Here is a 20,269-nt window from a genome sequence, read left to right as displayed (position 1 = left end):
CGCGGCAGCGCCAGCAGGCAAGACGAGGGTGCACAAGACAGAGCTACGGCAGCGCCAGTAGTCCGTCAAGGATGAGTTCTTCTTTGCGTCTCTCGACTCCAAGATACAACTCCCCTCCTGCTCTGGAGCTGCCCCAGTTATAGGGCTGGTGTGCTTTGATGTCCGGACCCTCGCACTTGGAGGTCGGGAGGTCCGGGATGAGGGGGTTCAGACACCCAGCAGGGGGGTGGAGCCAGCGCCCGGGGAGGCGATGGGCGAGCGGCACTTGGCGGGGGAGAGCCATCGACACCTCCTGCTCCCATTGACTGACCAAGTAGCCCGCTCACCTCCTGGGTGGATGTTGGTGCCGGAATGTCTGAGGCCTGGCCAGGCCCAGGGTTGAGGTCGATCGGGGGCCAGGCGGCCTCGTGGTGGAGTGTCCAAGATGGCGCCCAGTATGGGCGCGCAGGCCGGTAGTGGGTCGGCCTACGCGGTCAACAGGTTCGAGTGTAGGGGTCCCTGCGGGGACGGTGGACGTGCAATGGTGGTGTGTGGTACTTGCGTGGCTGGTTCGGGCCTGGTTGGGCCGGGGGAGAGCGGCCCTTCATGTGGCCTGTCCAACAGCAGCCTTCTCAGCCACCCCAGAACTGATCTCTACTGATGAGGGATATTATCCCGAAACACGAGCCATGTCTAGAGATACTGGAAATACCAAGTACTTACTTGCACCAACCTTGGTGAAACACTTACAAACTTTTTCCTAACTCTTCAAGTCATACGAACTGCATGTACCAGAATGCAAAGGGGCGATCCGGCGGAGAGGTTAGGAGTGTGCTCCCATCTTTGAATACTTTTAAGAGCTCCCCTGAGCCCCCGTAGCTGACGAGCTACTGTAGATGCACCTTCGCGCCCGTGAGGCAACGAAGCCTGTGACTGTTGTTTGGCAGACTTCTCAGCAACCCCAGAACTGATCTCTACTGATGAGGGATATTATCCCGAAACACGAGCCGTGTCTAGAGATACTGGAAATACCAAGTACTTACTTGGACCAACCTTGGTGAAACACTTACAAACTTTTTCCTAACTCTTCAAGTTATACGAACTGCATGTACAAGAATGCAAAGGGGCAATCCGGTGGAGAGGTTAGGAGTGTGCTCCCATTATTGAATACTTTTATGGCCTCCCGTGAGCCCCCGTAGCTGACGAGCTATTGGAGATGCACCTTCGCGCCCGAGAGGCAACGAAGCCTGTGACTGTTGTTTGGCAGCCTTCTCAGCCACCCCAGAACTGATCTCTACTGATGAGGGATATTATCCCGAAACACGAGCCGTGTCTAGAGATACTGGAAATACCAAGTACTTACTTGCACCAACCTTGGTGAAACACTTACAAACTTTTTCCTAACTCTTCAAGTCATACGAACTGCATGTACCAGAATGCAAAATGCGATCCGGCGGAGAGGTTAGGAGTGTGCTCCCATCTTTGAATACTTTTAAGGGCTCCCGTGAGCCCTCGTAGCTGACGAGCTATTAGAGATGCACCTTCGCGCCCAAGAGGCAACGAAGCCTGTGACTGTTGTTTGGCAGCCTTCTCAGCCACCCCAGAACTGATCTCTACTGATGAGGGATATTATCCCGAAACACGAACCGTGTCTAGAAATACTGGAAATACCAAGTACTTACTTGCACCAACCTTGGTGAAACACTTACAAACTTTTTCCTAACTCTTCAAGTCATACGAACTGCATGTACCAGAATGCAAAGGGGCAATCCGGCGGAGAGGTTAGGAGTGTGCTCCCATCTTTGAATACTTTTAAGGGCTTCCGTGAGCCCCCGTAGCTGGCGAGCTATTGGAGATGCACCTTCGCGCCCGAGAGGCAACGAAGCCTGTGACTGTTGTTTGGCAGCCTTCTCAGCCACCCCAGAACTGATCTCTACTGATGAGGGATATTATCCCGAAACACTAGCCGTGTCTAGAGATACTGGAAATACCAAGTACTTACTTGCACCAACCTTGGTGAAACACTTACAAACTTTTTCCTAACTCTTCAAGTCATACAAACTGCATGTACCAGAATGCAAAGGGGCGATCCGGCGGAGAAGTTAGGAGTGTGCTCCCATTATTGAATACTTTTATGGCCTCCCGTGAGCCCCCGTAGCTGACGAGCTATTGGAGATGCACCTTCGCGCCCGAGAGGCAACGATGCCTGTGACTGTAGTTTGGCAGCCTTCTTAGCCACCCCAGAACTGATCTCTACTGATGAGGGATATTATTCCAAAATACGAGCCGTGTCTAGAGATACTGGAAATACCAAGTACTTACTTGCACCAACCTTGGTGAAACACTTACAAACTTTTTCCTGACTCTTCAAGTCATACGAACTGCATGTAAGAGAATGCAAAGGGGCGATCCGGCGGAGAGGTTTGGAGTGTGCTCCCATCTTTGAATACTTTTAAGGGCTCCCGTGAGCCCCCGTAGCTGACGAGCTATTGGAGATGCACCTTCATGCTTGAGAGGCAACGAAGCCTGTGACTGTTGTTTGGGAGCCTTCTCAGCCACCCCAAAACTGATCTCTACTGATGAGGGATATTATTCTGAAACACGAGCCGTGTCTAGAGATACTGGAAATACCAAGTACTTACTTGCACCAACCTTGGTGAAACACTTACAAACTTTTTCCTAACTCTTCAAGTCATATAAACTGCATGTACCAGAATGCAAAGGGGCGATCCGGCGGAGAGGTTAGGAGTGTGCTCCCATCTTTGAATACTTTTAAGGCTCCTGTGAGCCCCCGTAGCTGACGAGCTATTGATGATGCACCTTCTCGCACGAGAGGCAACGAAGCCTGTGACTGTTGTTTGGCAGCCTTCTCAGCCACCCCAGAACTGATCTCTACTGATGAGGGATATTATCATAAAACACGAGCCTTGTCTAGAGATACTGGAAATACCAAGTACTTACTTGCACCAACCTTGGTGAAACACTTACAAACTTTTTCCTAACTCTTCAAGTCATACAAACTGCATGTACCAGAATGCAAAGAGGCGATCCGACGGAGAGTTTAAGAGTGTGCTCCCATCTTTGAATACTTTTAAGGGCTTCTGTGAGCCCGCGTAGCTGACGAGCTATTGGAGATGCACCTTCGCGCCCGAGAGGCAACAAAGCCTGTGACTGTTGGTTGGCAGCCTTCTCAGCCATCCCAGAACTGATCTCTACTGATGAGGGATTTTATCCCGAAACACGGGCCGTGTCTAGAGATTCTGGAAATACCAAGTACTTACTTGCACCAACCATGGGGAAACACTTACAAACTTTTTCCTAACTCTTCAAGTCATACGAACTGCATGTACCAGAATGCAAAGGGGCGATCCGGCGGGGAGGTTAGAAGTGTGCTCCCATCTTTGAATACTTTTAAAGGCTTCTGTGAGCCCGCGTAGCTGACGAGCTATTGGAGATGCACCTTCGCGCCCGAGAGGCAACGAAGCCTGTGACTGTTGTTTGGCAGCCTTCATAGCCACCCCAGAACTGATCTCTACTGATGAGGGATATTATCCCGAAACACGAGCCGTGTCTAGAGATATTGGAAATACCAAGTACTTACTTGCACCAACCTTGGTGAAACACTTACAAATTTTTTCCTAACTCTTCAAGTCATACGAACTGCACGTACCAGAATGCAAAGGGGCGATCCGGCGGAGAGGTTAGGAGTGTGCTCCCATCTTTGAATACTTTTAAGAGCTCCCCTGAGCCCCCGTAGCTGAAGAGCTACTGTACATGCACCTTCACGCCCGTGAGGCAACGAAGCCTATGACTGTTGTTTGGCAGCCTTCTCAGCCACCCCAGAACTGATCTCTACTGATGAGGAATATTATCCCGAAACACGAGCCGTGTCTAGAGATACTGGAAATATCAAGTACTTACTTGCAACAACCTTGGTGAAACACTTACAAACTTTTTCCTAACTCTTCAAGTCATACGAACTGCATGTACCAGAATGCAAAATGCGGTCCGGCGGAGAGGTTAGGAGTGTGCTCCCATCTTTGAATACTTTTAAGGGCTTCCGTGAGCCCCCGTAGCTGACGAGCTATTAGAGATGCACCTTCGCGCCCAAGAGGCAACAAAGCCTGTGACTGTTGTTTGGCAGCCTTCTCAGCCACCCCAGAACTGATCTCTACTGATGAGGGATATTATCCCGAAACACTAGTCGTGTCTAGAGATACTGGAAATACAAGTACTTACTTGCACCAACCTTGGTGAAACACTTACTAACTTTTTCCTAACTCGTCAAGTTATACGAACTGCATGTACCAGAATGCAAAGGGGCGATCCGGCGGGGAGGTTAGGAGTGTGCTCCCATCTTTGAATACTTTTAAGGGCTTCTGTGAGCCCGTGTAGCTGATGAGCTATTGGAGATGCACCTTCACGCCCGAGAGGCAACGAAGCCTGTGACTGTTGTTTGGCAGCCTTCTCAGCCACCCCAGAACTGATCTCTACTGATGAGGGATATTATCCAGAAACACGAGCCGTGTCTAGAGATACTGGAAATACCAAGTACTTACTTGCACCAACCTTGGTGAAACACTTACAAACTTCTTCCTAACTCTTCAAGTCATACGAACTGCATGTACCAGAATGCAAAGGGGCGATCCGGCGGAGAGGTTAGGAGTGTGCTCCCATCTTTGAATACTTTTAAGAGCTCCCCTGAGCCCCCGTAGCTGACGAGCTACTGTAGATGCACCTTCGCGCCAGTGAGGCAACGAAGCCTGTGACTGTTGTTTGGCAGCCTTCTCAGCCACCCCAGAACTGATCTCTACTGATGAGGGATATTATCCCGAAACACGAGCCGTGTCTAGAGATACTGGAAATACCAAGTACTTACTTAGAACAACCTTGGTGAAACACTTACAAACTTTTTCCTAACTCTTCAAGTCATACGAACTGCATGTACCAGAATGCAAAATGCGATCCGGCGGAGAGGTTAGGAGTGTGCTCCCATCTTTGAATACTTTTAAGTGCTCCCGTGAGCCCCCGTAGCTGACGAGCTATTAGAGATGCACCTTCGCGCCCAAGAGGCAACGAAGCCTGGGACTGTTGTTTGGCAGCCTTCTCAGCCATTCCAGAACTGATCTCTACTGATGAGGGATATTATCCCGAAACACGAACCGTGTCTAGAAATACTGGAAATACCAAGTACTTACTTGCACCAACCTTGGTGAAACACTTACAAACTTTTTCCTAACTCTTCAAGTCATACGAACTGCATGTACCAGAATGCAAAGGGGCAATCCGGCGGAGAGGTTAGGAGTGTGCTCCCATCTTTGAATACTTTTAAGGGCTTCCGTGAGCCCCCGTAGCTGGCGAGCTATTGGAGATGCACCTTCGCGCCCGAGAGGCAACGAAGCCTGTGACTGTTGTTTGGCAGCCTTCTCAGCCACCCCAGAACTGATCTCTACTGATGAGGGATATTATCCCGAAACACTAGCCGTGTCTAGAGATACTGGAAATACCAAGTACTTACTTGCACCAACCTTGGTGAAACACTTACAAACTTTTTCCTAACTCTTCAAGTCATACAAACTGCATGTACCAGAATGCAAAGGGGCGATCCGGCGGAGAAGTTAGGAGTGTGCTCCCATTATTGAATACTTTTATGGCCTCCCGTGAGCCCCCGTAGCTGACGAGCTATTGGAGATGCACCTTCACGCCCGAGAGGCAAAGAAGCCTGTGACTGTTGTTTGGCAGCCTTCTCAGCCACCCCAGAACTGATCTCTACTGATGAGGGATATTATTCTGAAACACGAGCCGTGTCTAGAGATACTGGAAATACCAAGTACTTACTTGCACCAACCTTGGTGAAATACTTACAAACTGCATGTACCAGAATGCAAAGGGGCGATCCGACGGAGAGGTTAAGAGTGTGCTCCCATCTTTGAATACTTTTAAGGGCTTCTGTGAGCCCGCGTAGCTGACGAGCTATTGGAGATGCACCTTCACGCCTGAGAGGCAAAGAAGCCTGTGACTGTTGGTTGGCAGCCTTCTCAGCCATACCAGAACTGATCTCTACTGATGAGGGATATTATCCCGAACCACGAGCCGTGTCTAGAGATTCTGGAAATACCAAGTACTTACTTGCACCAACCATGGTGAAACACTTACAAACTTTTTCCTAACTCTTCAAGTCCTACGAACTGCATGTACCAGAATGCAAAGGGGCTATCCGGCGGAGAGGTTAGGAGTGTGCTCCCATCTTTGAATACTTTCAAGGCTCCTGTGAGCCCCCGTAGCTGACGAGCTATTGATGATGCACCTTCTCGCACGAGAGGCAACGAAGCCTGTGACTGTTGTTTGGCAGCCTTCTCAGCCACCCCAGAACTGATCTCTACTGATGAGGGATATTATCCCGAAACATTAGCCGTGTCTAGAGATAATGGAAATACCAAGTACTTACTTGCACCAACCTTGGTGAAACACTTACAAACTTTTTCCTAACTCTTCAAGTCATACAAACTGCATGTACCAGAATGCAAAGGGGCGATCCGGCGGAGAGGTTAGGATTGTGCTCCCATTATTGAATACTTTTATGGCCTCCCGTGAGCCCCCGTAGCTGACGAGCTATTGGAGATGCACCTTCGCGCCCGAGAGGCAACGAAGCCTGTGACTGTTGTTTGGGAGCCTTCTCAGCCACCCCAAAACTGATCTCTACTGATGAGGGATATTATTCTGAAACACAAGCCGTGTCTAGAGATACTGGAAATACCAAGTACTTACTTGCACCAACCTTGGTGAAACACTTACAAACTTTTTCCTAACTCTTCAAGTCATATAAACTGCATGTACCAGAATGCAAAGGGGCGATCCGACGGAGAGGTTAAGAGTGTGCTCCCATCTTTGAATACTTTTAAGGGCTTCTGTGAGCCCGCGTAGCTGACGAGCTATTGGAGATGCACCTTCGTGCCTGAGAGGCAACAAAGCCTGTGACTGTTGGTTGGCAGCCTTCTCAGCCATCCAAGAACTGATCTCTACTGATGAGGGATATTATCCCGAAACACGAGCCGTGTCTAGAGATTCTGGAAATACCAAGTACTTACTTGCACCAACCATGGTGAAACACTTACAAACTTTTTCCTAACTCTTCAAGTCATACGAACTGCATGTACCAGAATGCAAAGGGGCTATCCGGCGGAGAGGTTAGGAGTGTGCTCCCATCTTTGAATACTTTTAAGGCTCCTGTGAGCCCCCGTAGCTGACGAGCTATTGATGATGCACCTTCTCGCACAAGAGGCAACGAAGCCTGTGACTGTTGTTTGGCAGCCTTCTCAGCCACCCCAGAATTGATCTCTACTGATGAGGGATATTATCCCAAAATACGAGCCTTGTCTAGAGATACTGGAAATACCAAGTACTTACTTGCACCAACCTTGGTGAAACACTTACTAACTTTTTCCTAACTCGTCAAGTCATACGAACTGCATGTACCAGAATGCAAAGGGGCGATCCGGCGGGGAGGTTAGGAGTGTGCTCCCATCTTTGAATACTTTTAAGGGCTTCTGTGAGCCCGTGTAGCTGATGAGCTATTGGAGATGCACCTTCACGCCCGAGAGGCAACGAAGCCTGTGACTGTTGTTTGGCAGCCTTCTCAGCCACCCCAGAACTGATCTCTACTGATGAGGGATATTATCCCGAAACACGAGCCATGTCTAGAGATACTGGAAATACCAAGTACTTACTTGCACCAACCTTGGTGAAACACTTACAAACTTTTTCCTAACTCTTCAAGTCATACGAACTGCATGTACCAGAATGCAAAGGGGCGATCCGGCGGAGAGGTTAGGAGTGTGCTCCCATCTTTGAATACTTTTAAGAGCTCCCCTGAGCCCCCGTAGCTGACGAGCTACTGTAGATGCACCTTCGAGCCCGTGAGGCAACGAAGCCTGTGACTGTTGTTTGGCAGACTTCTCAGCAACCCCAGAACTGATCTCTACTGATGAGGGATATTATCCCGAAACACGAGCCGTGTCTAGAGATACTGGAAATACCAAGTACTTACTTGGACCAACCTTGGTGAAACACTTACAAACTTTTTCCTAACTCTTCAAGTTATACGAACTGCATGTACGAGAATGCAAAGGGGCAATCCGGTGGAGAGGTTAGGAGTGTGCTCCCATTATTGAATACTTTTATGGCCTCCCGTGAGCCCCCGTAGCTGACGAGCTATTGGAGATGCACCTTCGCGCCCGAGAGGCAACGAAGCCTGTGACTGTTGTTTGGCAGCCTTCTCAGCCACCCCAGAACTGATCTCTACTGATGAGGGATATTATCCCGAAACACGAGCCGTGTCTAGAGATACTGGAAATACCAAGTACTTACTTGCACCAACCTTGGTGAAACACTTACAAACTTTTTCCTAACTCTTCAAGTCATACGAACTGCATGTACCAGAATGCAAAATGCGATCCGGCGGAGAGGTTAGGAGTGTGCTCCCATCTTTGAATACTTTTAAGGGCTCCCGTGAGCCCTCGTAGCTGACGAGCTATTAGAGATGCACCTTCACGCCTGAGAGGCAAAGAAGCCTGTGACTGTTGGTTGGCAGCCTTCTCAGCCATACCAGAACTGATCTCTACTGATGAGGGATATTATCCCGAACCACGAGCCGTGTCTAGAGATTCTGGAAATACCAAGTACTTACTTGCACCAACCATGGTGAAACACTTACAAACTTTTTCCTAACTCTTCAAGTCCTACGAACTGCATGTACCAGAATGCAAAGGGGCTATCCGGCGGAGAGGTTAGGAGTGTGCTCCCATCTTTGAATACTTTCAAGGCTCCTGTGAGCCCCCGTAGCTGACGAGCTATTGATGATGCACCTTCTCGCACGAGAGGCAACGAAGCCTGTGACTGTTGTTTGGCAGCCTTCTCAGCCACCCCAGAACTGATCTCTACTGATGAGGGATATTATCCCGAAACATTAGCCGTGTCTAGAGATAATGGAAATACCAAGTACTTACTTGCACCAACCTTGGTGAAACACTTACAAACTTTTTCCTAACTCTTCAAGTCATACAAACTGCATGTACCAGAATGCAAAGGGGCGATCCGGCGGAGAGGTTAGGATTGTGCTCCCATTATTGAATACTTTTATGGCCTCCCGTGAGCCCCCGTAGCTGACGAGCTATTGGAGATGCACCTTCGCGCCCGAGAGGCAACGAAGCCTGTGACTGTTGTTTGGGAGCCTTCTCAGCCACCCCAAAACTGATCTCTACTGATGAGGGATATTATTCTGAAACACAAGCCGTGTCTAGAGATACTGGAAATACCAAGTACTTACTTGCACCAACCTTGGTGAAACACTTACAAACTTTTTCCTAACTCTTCAAGTCATATAAACTGCATGTACCAGAATGCAAAGGGGCGATCCGACGGAGAGGTTAAGAGTGTGCTCCCATCTTTGAATACTTTTAAGGGCTTCTGTGAGCCCGCGTAGCTGACGAGCTATTGGAGATGCACCTTCGTGCCTGAGAGGCAACAAAGCCTGTGACTGTTGGTTGGCAGCCTTCTCAGCCATCCAAGAACTGATCTCTACTGATGAGGGATATTAACCCGAAACACGAGCCGTGTCTAGAGATTCTGGAAATACCAAGTACTTACTTGCACCAACCATGGTGAAACACTTACAAACTTTTTCCTAACTCTTCAAGTCATACGAACTGCATGTACCAGAATGCAAAGGGGCTATCCGGCGGAGAGGTTAGGAGTGTGCTCCCATCTTTGAATACTTTTAAGGCTCCTGTGAGCCCCCGTAGCTGACGAGCTATTGATGATGCACCTTCTCGCACAAGAGGCAACGAAGCCTGTGACTGTTGTTTGGCAGCCTTCTCAGCCACCCCAGAATTGATCTCTACTGATGAGGGATATTATCCCAAAATACGAGCCTTGTCTAGAGATACTGGAAATACCAAGTACTTACTTGCACCAACCTTGGTGAAACACTTACTAACTTTTTCCTAACTCGTCAAGTCATACGAACTGCATGTACCAGAATGCAAAGGGGCGATCCGGCGGGGAGGTTAGGAGTGTGCTCCCATCTTTGAATACTTTTAAGGGCTTCTGTGAGCCCGTGTAGCTGATGAGCTATTGGAGATGCACCTTCACGCCCGAGAGGCAACGAAGCCTGTGACTGTTGTTTGGCAGCCTTCTCAGCCACCCCAGAACTGATCTCTACTGATGAGGGATATTATCCCGAAACACGAGCCATGTCTAGAGATACTGGAAATACCAAGTACTTACTTGCACCAACCTTGGTGAAACACTTACAAACTTTTTCCTAACTCTTCAAGTCATACGAACTGCATGTACCAGAATGCAAAGGGGCGATCCGGCGGAGAGGTTAGGAGTGTGCTCCCATCTTTGAATACTTTTAAGAGCTCCCCTGAGCCCCCGTAGCTGACGAGCTACTGTAGATGCACCTTCGAGCCCGTGAGGCAACGAAGCCTGTGACTGTTGTTTGGCAGACTTCTCAGCAACCCCAGAACTGATCTCTACTGATGAGGGATATTATCCCGAAACACGAGCCGTGTCTAGAGATACTGGAAATACCAAGTACTTACTTGGACCAACCTTGGTGAAACACTTACAAACTTTTTCCTAACTCTTCAAGTTATACGAACTGCATGTACGAGAATGCAAAGGGGCAATCCGGTGGAGAGGTTAGGAGTGTGCTCCCATTATTGAATACTTTTATGGCCTCCCGTGAGCCCCCGTAGCTGACGAGCTATTGGAGATGCACCTTCGCGCCCGAGAGGCAACGAAGCCTGTGACTGTTGTTTGGCAGCCTTCTCAGCCACCCCAGAACTGATCTCTACTGATGAGGGATATTATCCCGAAACACGAGCCGTGTCTAGAGATACTGGAAATACCAAGTACTTACTTGCACCAACCTTGGTGAAACACTTACAAACTTTTTCCTAACTCTTCAAGTCATACGAACTGCATGTACCAGAATGCAAAATGCGATCCGGCGGAGAGGTTAGGAGTGTGCTCCCATCTTTGAATACTTTTAAGGGCTCCCGTGAGCCCTCGTAGCTGACGAGCTATTAGAGATGCACCTTCGCGCCCAAGAGGCAACGAAGCCTGTGACTGTTGTTTGGCAGCCTTCTCAGTCACCCCAGAACTGATCTCTACTGATGAGGGATATTATCCCGAAACACGAACCGTGTCTAGAAATACTGGAAATACCAAGTACTTACTTGCACCAACCTTGGTGAAACACTTACAAACTTTTTCCTAACTCTTCAAGTCATACGAACGGCATGTACCAGAATGCAAAGGGGCAATCCGGCGGAGAGGTTAGGAGTGTGCTCCCATCTTTGAATACTTTTAAGGGCTTCCGTGAGCCCCCGTAGCTGGCGAGCTATTGGAGATGCACCTTCGCGCCCGAGAGGCAACGATGCCTGTGACTGTAGTTTGGCAGCCTTCTTAGCCACCCCAGAACTGATCTCTACTGATGAGGGATATTATTCCAAAATACGAGCCGTGTCTAGAGATACTGGAAATACCAAGTACTTACTTGCACCAACCTTGGTGAAACACTTACAAACTTTTTCCTGACTCTTCAAGTCATACGAACTGCATGTAAGAGAATGCAAAGGGGCGATCCGGCGGAGAGGTTTGGAGTGTGCTCCCATCTTTGAATACTTTTAAGGGCTCCCGTGAGCCCCCGTAGCTGACGAGCTATTGGAGATGCACCTTCACGCTTGAGAGGCAACGAAGCCTGTGACTGTTGTTTGGGAGCCTTCTCAGCCACCCCTAAACTGATCTCTACTGATGAGGGATATTATTCTGAAACACGAGCCGTGTCTAGAGATACTGGAAATACCAAGTACTTACTTGCACCAACCTTGGTGAAACACTTACAAACTTTTTCCTAACTCTTCAAGTCATATAAACTGCATGTACCAGAATGCAAAGGGGCGATCCGACGGAGAGGTTAAGAGTGTGCTCCCATCTTTGAATACTTTTAAGGGCTTCTGTGAGCCCGCGTAGCTGACGAGCTATTGGAGATGCACCTTCGCGCCCGAGAGGCAACAAAGCCTGTGACTGTTGGTTGGCAGCCTTCTCAGCCATCCCAGAACTGATCTCTACTGATGAGGGATATTATCCCGAAACACGAGCCGTGTCTAGAGATTCTGGAAATACCAAGTACTTACTTGCACCAACCATGGTGAAACACTTACAAACTTTTTCCTAACTCTTCAAGTCATACGAACTGCATGTACCAGAATGCAAAGGGGCTATCCGGCGGAGAGGTTAGGAGTGTGCTCCCATCTTTGAATACTTTTAAGGCTCCTGTGAGCCCCCGTAGCTGACGAGCTATTGATGATGCACCTTCTCGCACGAGAGGCAACGAAGCCTGTGACTGTTGTTTGGCAGCCTTCTCAGCCACCCCAGAATTGATCTCTACTGATGAGGGATATTATCCCAAAACACGAGCCTTGTCTAGAGATACTGGAAATACCAAGTACTTACTTGCACCAACCTTGGTGAAACACTTACTAACTTTTTCATAACTCGTCAAGCCATACGAACTGCATGTACCAGAATGCAAAGGGGCGATCCGGCGGGGAGGTTAGGAGTGTGCTCCCATCTTTGAATACTTTTAAGGGCTTCTGTGAGCCCGTGTAGCTGATGAGCTATTGGAGATGCACCTTCACGCCCGAGAGGCAACGAAGCCTGTGACTGTTGTTTGGCAGCCTTCTCAGCCACCCCAGAACTGATCTCTACTGTTGAGGGATATTATCCCGAAACACGAGCCATGTCTAGAGATACTGGAAATACCAAGTACTTACTTGCACCAACCTTGGTGAAACACTTACAAACTTTTTCCTAACTCTTCAAGTCATACGAACTGCATGTACCAGAATGCAAAGGGGCGATCCGGCGGAGAGGTTAGGAGTGTGCTCCCATCTTTGAATACTTTTAAGAGCTCCCCTGAGCCCCCGTAGCTGACGAGCTACTGTAGATGCACCTTCGCGCCCGTGAGGCATCGAAGCCTGTGACTATTGTTTGGCAGACTTCTCAGCAACCCCAGAACTGATCTCTACTGATGAGGGATATTATCCCAAAACACGAGCCGTGTCTAGAGATACTGGAAATACCAAGTACTTACTTGCACCAACCTTGGTGAAACACTTACAAACTTTTTCCTAACTCTTCAAGTTATACGAACTGCATGTACGAGAATGCAAAGGGGCAATCCGGTGGAGAGGTTAGGAGTGTGCTCCCATTATTGAATACTTTTATGGCCTCCCGTGAGCCCCCGTAGCTGACGAGCTATTGGAGATGCACCTTCGCGCCCGAGAGGCAACGAAGCCTGTGACTGTTGTTTGGCAGCCTTCTCAGCCACCCCAGAACTGATCTCTACTGATGAGGGATATTATCCCGAAACACGAGCCGTGTCTAGAGATACTGGAAATACCAAGTACTTACTTGCACCAACCTTGGTGAAACACTTACAAACTTTTTCCTAACTCTTCAAGTCATACGAACTGCATGTACCAGAATGCAAAGGGGCAATCCGGCGGAGAGGTTAGGAGTGTGCTCCCATCTTTGAATACTTTTAAGGGCTTCCGTGAGCCCCCGTAGCTGGCGAGCTATTGGAGATGCACCTTCGCGCCCGAGAGGCAACGAAGCCTGTGACTGTTGTTTGGCAGCCTTCTCAGCCACCCCAGAACTGATCTCTACTGATGAGGGATATTATCCCGAAACACGAGCCGTGTCTAGAGATACTGGAAATACCAAGTACTTACTTGCACCAACCTTGGTGAAACACTTACAAACTTTTTCCTAACTCTTCAAGTCATACAAACTGCATGTACCAGAATGCAAAGGGGCGATCCGGCGGAGAAGTTAGGAGTGTGCTCCCATTATTGAATACTTTTATGGCCTCCCGTGAGCCCCCGTAGCTGACGAGCTATTGGAGATGCACCTTCGCGCCCGAGAGGCAACGATGCCTGTGACTGTAGTTTGGCAGCCTTCTCAGCCACCCCAGAACTGATCTCTACTGATGAGGGATATTATCCCGAAACACGAGCCATGTCTAGAGATACTGGAAATACCAAGTACTTACTTGCACCAACCTTGGTGAAACACTTACAAACTTTTTCCTAACTCTTCAAGTCATACGAACTGCATGTACCAGAATGCAAAGGGGCGATCCGGCGGAGAGGTTAGGAGTGTGCTCCCATCTTTGAATACTTTTAAGAGCTCCCCTGAGCCCCCGTAGCTGACGAGCTACTGTAGATGCACCTTCGCGCCCGTGAGGCATCGAAGCCTGTGACTATTGTTTGGCAGACTTCTCAGCAACCCCAGAACTGATCTCTACTGATGAGGGATATTATCCCAAAACACGAGCCGTGTCTAGAGATACTGGAAATACCAAGTACTTACTTGCACCAACCTTGGTGAAACACTTACAAACTTTTTCCTAACTCTTCAAGTTATACGAACTGCATGTACGAGAATGCAAAGGGGCAATCCGGTGGAGAGGTTAGGAGTGTGCTCCCATTATTGAATACTTTTATGGCCTCCCGTGAGCCCCCGTAGCTGACGAGCTATTGGAGATGCACCTTCGCGCCCGAGAGGCAACGAAGCCTGTGACTGTTGTTTGGCAGCCTTCTCAGCCACCCCAGAACTGATCTCTACTGATGAGGGATATTATCCCGAAACACGAGCCGTGTCTAGAGATACTGGAAATACCAAGTACTTACTTGCACCAACCTTGGTGAAACACTTACAAACTTTTTCCTAACTCTTCAAGTCATACGAACTGCATGTACCAGAATGCAAAGGGGCAATCCGGCGGAGAGGTTAGGAGTGTGCTCCCATCTTTGAATACTTTTAAGGGCTTCCGTGAGCCCCCGTAGCTGGCGAGCTATTGGAGATGCACCTTCGCGCCCGAGAGGCAACGAAGCCTGTGACTGTTGTTTGGCAGCCTTCTCAGCCACCCCAGAACTGATCTCTACTGATGAGGGATATTATCCCGAAACACGAGCCGTGTCTAGAGATACTGGAAATACCAAGTACTTACTTGCACCAACCTTGGTGAAACACTTACAAACTTTTTCCTAACTCTTCAAGTCATACAAACTGCATGTACCAGAATGCAAAGGGGCGATCCGGCGGAGAAGTTAGGAGTGTGCTCCCATTATTGAATACTTTTATGGCCTCCCGTGAGCCCCCGTAGCTGACGAGCTATTGGAGATGCACCTTCGCGCCCGAGAGGCAACGATGCCTGTGACTGTAGTTTGGCAGCCTTCTCAGCCACCCCAGAACTGATCTCTACTGATGAGGGATAATATTCCAAAACACGAGCCGTGTCTAGAGATACTGGAAATACCAAGTACTTACTTGCACCAACCTTGGTGAAACACTTACAAACTTTTTCCTGACTCTTCAAGTCATACGAACTGCATGTAAGAGAATGCAAAGGGGCGATCCGGCGGAGAGGTTTGGAGTATGCTCCCATCTTTGAATACTTTTAAGGGCTCCCGTGAGCCCCCGTAGCTGACGAGCTATTGGAGATGCACCTTCACGCTCGAGAGGCAAAGAAGCCTGTGACTGTTGTTTGGCAGCCTTCTCAGCCACCCCAAAACTGATCTCTACTGATGAGGGATATTATCCCGAAACACGGGCCGTGTCTAGAGATTCTGGAAATACCAAGTACTTACTTGCACCAACCATGGGGAAACACTTACAAACTTTTTCCTAACTCTTCAAGTCATACGAACTGCATGTACCAGAATGCAAAGGGGCGATCCGGCGGAGAGGTTAGGAGTGTGCTCCCATCTTTGAATACTTTTAAGGCTCCTGTGAGCCCCCGTAGCTGACGAGCTATTGATGATGCACCTTCTCGCACAAGAGGCAACGAAGCCTGTGACTGTTGTTTGCCAGCCTTGTCAGCCACCCCAGAACTGATCTCTACTGATGAGGGATATTATCATAAAACACGAGCCTTGTCTAGAGATACTGGAAATACCAAGTACTTACTTGCACCAACCTTGGTGAAACACTTACAAACTTTTTCCTAACTCTTCAAGTCATACGAACTGCATGTACCAGAATGCAAAGGGGCGATCCGGCGGAGAGGTTAGGAGTGTGCTCCCATCTTTGAATACTTTTAAGAGCTCCCCTGAGCCCCCGTAGCTGAAGAGCTACTGTACATGCACCTTCACGCCCGTGAGGCAACGAAGCCTGTGACTGTTGTTTGGCAGCCTTCTCAGCCACCCCAGAACTGATCTCTACTGATGAGGAATATTATCCCGAAACACGAGCCGTGTCTAGAGATACTGGAAATATCAAGTACTTACTTGCAACAACCTTGGTGAAACACTTACAAACTTTTTCCTAACTCTTCAAGTCATGCGAACTGCATGTACCAGAATGCAAAATGCGGTCCGGCGGAGAGGTTAGGAGTGTGCTCCCATCTTTGAATACTTTTAAGGGCTTCCGTGAGCCCCCTTGGCTGACGAGCTATTAGAGATGCACCTTCGCGCCCAAGAGGCAACAAAGCCTGTGACTGTTGTTTGGCAGCCTTCTCAGCCACCCCAGAACTGATCTCTACTGATGAGGGATATTATCCCGAAACACTAGTCGTGTCTAGAGATACTGGAAATACAAGTACTTACTTGCACCAACCTTGGTGAAACACTTACTAACTTTTTCCTAACTCGTCAAGTTATACGAACTGCATGTACCAGAATGCAAAGGGGCGATCCGGCGGGGAGGTTAGGAGTGTGCTCCCATCTTTGAATACTTTTAAGGGCTTCTGTGAGCCCGTGTAGCTGATGAGCTATTGGAGATGCACCTTCACGCCCGAGAGGAAACGAAGCCTGTGACTGTTGTTTGGCAGCCTTCTCAGCCACCCCAGAACTGATCTCTACTGATGAGGGATATTGTCCCGAAACACGAGCCGTGTCTAGAGATACTGGAAATACCAAGTACTTACTTGCACCAACCTTGGTGAAACACTTACAAACTTCTTCCTAACTCTTCAAGTCATACGAACTGCATGTACCAGAATGCAAAGGGGCGATCCGGCGGAGAGGTTAGGAGTGTGCTCCCATCTTTGAATACTTTTAAGAGCTCCCCTGAGCCCCCGTAGCTGACGAGCTACTGTAGATGCACCTTCGCGCCAGTGAGGCAACGAAGCCTGTGACTGTTGTTTGGCAGCCTTCTCAGCCACCCCAGAACTGATCTGTACTGATGAGGGATATTATCCCGAAACACGAGCCGTGTCTAGAGATACTGGAAATACCAAGTACTTACTTAGAACAACCTTGGTGAAACACTTACAAACTTTTTCCTAACTCTTCAAGTCATACGAACTGCATGTACCAGAATGCAAAATGCGATCCGGCGGAGAGGTTAGGAGTGTGCTCCCATCTTTGAATACTTTTAAGTGCTCCCGTGAGCCCCCGTAGCTGACGAGCTATTAGAGATGCACCTTCGCGCCCAAGAGGCAACGAAGCCTGGGACTGTTGTTTGGCAGCCTTCTCAGCCACCCCAGAACTGATCTCTACTGATGAGGGATATTATCCCGAAACACGAACCGTGTCTAGAAATACTGGAAATACCAAGTACTTACTTGCACCAACCTTGGTGAAACACTTACAAACTTTTTCCTAACTCTTCGAGTCATACGAACTGCATGTACCAGAATGCAAAGGGGCAATCTGGCGGAGAGGTGAGGAGTGTGCTCCCATCTTTGAATACTTTTAAGGGCTTCCGTGAGCCCCCGTAGCTGGCGAGCTATTGGAGATGCACCTTCGCGCCCGAGAGGCAACGAAGCCTGTGACTGTTGTTTGGCAGCCTTCTCAGCCACCCCAGAACTGATCTCTACTGATGAGGGATATTATCCCGAAACACGAGCCATGTCTAGAGATACTGGAAATACCAAGTACTTACTTGCACCAACCTTGGTGAAACACTTACAAACTTTTTCCTAACTCTTCAAGTCATACGAACTGCATGTACCAGAATGCAAAGGGGCGATCCGGCGGAGAGGTTAGGAGTGTGCTCCCATCTTTGAATACTTTTAAGAGCTCCCCTGAGCCCCCGTAGCTGACGAGCTACTGTAGATGCACCTTCGCGCCCGTGAGGCAACGAAGCCTGTGACTGTTGTTTGGCAGACTTCTCAGCAACCCCAGAACTGATCTCTACTGATGAGGGATATTATCCCGAAACACGAGCCGTGTCTAGAGATACTGGAAATACCAAGTACTTACTTGGACCAACCTTGGTGAAACACTTACAAACTTTTTCCTAACTCTTCAAGTTATACGAACTGCATGTACGAGAATGCAAAGGGGCAATCCGGTGGAGAGGTTAGGAGTGTGCTCCCATTATTGAATACTTTTATGGCCTCCCGTGAGCCCCCGTAGCTGACGAGCTATTGGAGATGCACCTTCGCGCCCGAGACGCAACGAAGCCTGTGACTGTTGTTTGGCAGCCTTCTCAGCCACCCCAGAACTGATCTCTACTGATGAGGGATATTATCCCGAAACACGAGCCGTGTCTAGAGATACTGGAAATACCAAGTACTTACTTGCACCAACCTTGGTGAAACACTTACAAACTTTTTCCTAACTCTTCAAGTCATACGAACTGCATGTACCAGAATGCAAAATGCGATCCGGCGGAGAGGTTAGGAGTGTGCTCCCATCTTTGAATACTTTTAAGGGCTCCCGTGAGCCCTCGTAGCTGACGAGCTATTAGAGATGCACCTTCGCGCCCAAGAGGCAACGAAGCCTGTGACTGTTGTTTGGCAGCCTTCTCAGCCACCCCAGAACTGATCTCTACTGATGAGGGATATTATCCCGAAACACGAACCGTGTCTAGAAATACTGGAAATACCAAGTACTTACTTGCACCAACCTTGGTGAAACACTTACAAACTTTTTCCTAACTCTTCAAGTCATACGAACTGCATGTACCAGAATGCAAAGGGGCAATCCGGCGGAGAGGTTAGGAGTGTGCTCCCATCTTTGAATACTTTTAAGGGCTTCCGTGAGCCCCCGGAGCTGGCGAGCTATTGGAGATGCACCTTCGCGCCCGAGAGGCAACGATGCCTGTGACTGTAGTTTGGCAGCCTTCTTAGCCACCCCAGAACTGATCTCTACTGATGAGGGATATTATTCCAAAATACGAGCCGTGTCTAGAGATACTGGAAATACCAAGTACTTACTTGCACCAACCTTGGTGAAACACTTACAAACTTTTTCCTGACTCTTCAAGTCATACGAACTGCATGTAAGAGAATGCAAAGGGGCGATCCGGCGGAGAGGTTTGGAGTGTGCTCCCATCTTTGAATACTTTTAAGGGCTCCCGTGAGCCCCCGTAGCTGACGAGCTATTGGAGATGCACCTTCACGCTTGAGAGGCAACGAAGCCTGTGACTGTTGTTTGGGAGCCTTCTCAGCCACCCCAAAACTGATCTCTACTGATGAGGGATATTATTCTGAAACACGAGCCGTGTCTAGAGATACTGGAAATACCAAGTACTTACTTGCACCAACCTTGGTGAAACACTTACAAACTTTTTCCTAACTCTTCAAGTCATATAAACTGCATGTACCAGAATGCAAAGGGGCGATCCGACGGAGAGGTTAAGAGTGTGCTCCCATCTTTGAATACTTTTAAGGGCTTCTGTGAGCCCGCGTAGCTGACGAGCTATTGGAGATGCACCTTCGCGCCCGAGAGGCAACAAAGCCTGTGACTGTTGGTTGGCAGCCTTCTCAGCCATCCCAGAACTGATCTCTACTGATGAGGGATATTATCCCGAAACACGAGCCGTGTCTAGAGATTCTGGAAATACCAAGTACTTACTTGCACCAACCATGGTGAAACACTTACAAACTTTTTCCTAACTCTTCAAGTCATACGAACTGCATGTACCAGAATGCAAAGGGGCTATCCGGCGGAGAGGTTAGGAGTGTGCTCCCATCTTTGAATACTTTTAAGGCTCCTGTGAGCCCCCGTAGCTGACGAGCTATTGATGATGCACCTTCTCGCACGAGAGGCAACGAAGCCTGTGACTGTTGTTTGGCAGCCTTCTCAGCCACCCCAGAATTGATCTCTACTGATGAGGGATATTATCCCAAAACACGAGCCTTGTCTAGAGATACTGGAAATACCAAGTACTTACTTGCACCAACCTTGGTGAAACACTTACTAACTTTTTCCTAACTCGTCAAGCCATACGAACTGCATGTACCAGAATGCAAAGGGGCGATCCGGCG

This window comes from Lissotriton helveticus, chromosome 8 (assembly GCF_964261635.1).
Source record: "Lissotriton helveticus chromosome 8, aLisHel1.1, whole genome shotgun sequence".
Lineage (NCBI taxonomy): Eukaryota > Metazoa > Chordata > Amphibia > Caudata > Salamandridae > Lissotriton > Lissotriton helveticus.
The sequence above is the reverse complement of the archived record's forward strand: the minus strand, read 5'-3'. Positions refer to the sequence as shown.